The sequence below is a fragment of the Formica exsecta genome, unplaced genomic scaffold (assembly GCF_003651465.1).
Source record: "Formica exsecta isolate Colony F162 unplaced genomic scaffold, ASM365146v1 C16410127, whole genome shotgun sequence".
In the NCBI taxonomy this organism is placed as follows: Eukaryota; Metazoa; Arthropoda; class Insecta; order Hymenoptera; family Formicidae; genus Formica; species Formica exsecta.
Window position 1 is genome coordinate 1 of NW_021847992.1, and position 1,350 is coordinate 1,350.

The window sequence follows — 1,350 nt, forward strand, 5'->3', positions numbered from 1 at the left end:
AAAAAAAACAGATGTGCAAAAAGATGTTCCCTGAAAAAAATACATTCAACAAACTCAATAAATTTATTCTTTTTTCAATTATCTATTACAGAATGGTAACACATCCCTGCATCTGGCCTGTCTAAACAACGAAGTAGAAACGGTAGAAATATTAATTAACAAAGGTGTCGATCTCAATTGTCTAAATCTGGTATGTAAAATATAGATTATATATTTCCAAAAAGCTGTACTCTTAATAATTAAATAATATTTAATAATATTAATAGAACTGTATAAGTTTTAAATTTTTAAATAATACCACACATATCAATTTTTCCCAAATAAAACTTAAATTGTTTTATAATACATATTCATATTATCAAAAATTTTTTCTACTTCCATTCGAGATACCAAAAAATTTATAATAAAATTGTTAACTTCTTCGTTTTTTTCTATATCGATTTGTTTTAGAGACTTCAATCACCGATACATATTGCAGCCGAGATGGGACATACGGATATTTGTGAATTACTTCTTGCAGCGGGCGCAAATATCGAACAAAAAGAACAGGTAAATACTATTCAGAATTGTTTAGAAATGGAATCGGGTATTATTCTTTAACGATATAATTAATTCAATCCGTTTATATTCCAAACATATCTCATCAACGTTTAACTAATCATTTATAGACATTATTATTTCATTATTAAACAAATCCGCCATTAAACAATTGCGATATATTTTCAAAGCTCACAATATGCTCGAATTATAATTAAACACGAATCAATCACTATACAATTAAATCTTGCTTATGAATTAATTATTCAATCCGCTACACATAATCAAAACCAGAAAAAAAATAAAATTTTTTTTTATACAAATATAAAAATTTGATCTAATGTGCGTGTGTGTATGTGAGTAGTTCTAATAATATAATACGCTTATAACATACACATTCCATTTAATCTTAATTATAATCTTCTTTTATTTGACGAAAGATATAATCGCCCTTACATGACACGGGTCGATCTTGTCAACAATGTGACACATGCTACGGGAAATTGATTAGTGTTATTTACAGAAAAACTCCGAATCGAATGCTTTATCTTAATCTCACTAAAGTTAACATGATAGGGATGCCGGATTGATAGCCATCGTAAACTCGATAATAAAGTTAAAGCAAAGTTTATCTTGACATTTGCAGAGCGGTCGAACGCCACTTTATATTGCGGCGAGAGGCAGTTTCACAGCCATCGTCGACATGATCATAAAAACCGCGAGATTGGATTATCCGACCCCGGTAGGTACGCCGACAAAAATTTCATTTAGCATCAAAATTGTTTTCTCCTTATTTCGCGTTTGATACACGTC

At 29.6% G+C, this 1,350-nt stretch overlaps 1 long non-coding RNA gene across 1 annotated transcript; it reads left to right on the forward strand.

The window, feature by feature from the left end:
• The first annotated feature begins 70 nt into the window (after positions 1-70).
• LOC115243738 lies at positions 71-1,344 on the forward strand. The gene is made up of 3 exons (XR_003885263.1): positions 71-190; positions 451-549; positions 1,184-1,344. It is a non-coding gene; the product is annotated as an uncharacterized LOC115243738 (long non-coding RNA).
• The last annotated feature ends 6 nt before the right edge of the window (positions 1,345-1,350 follow it).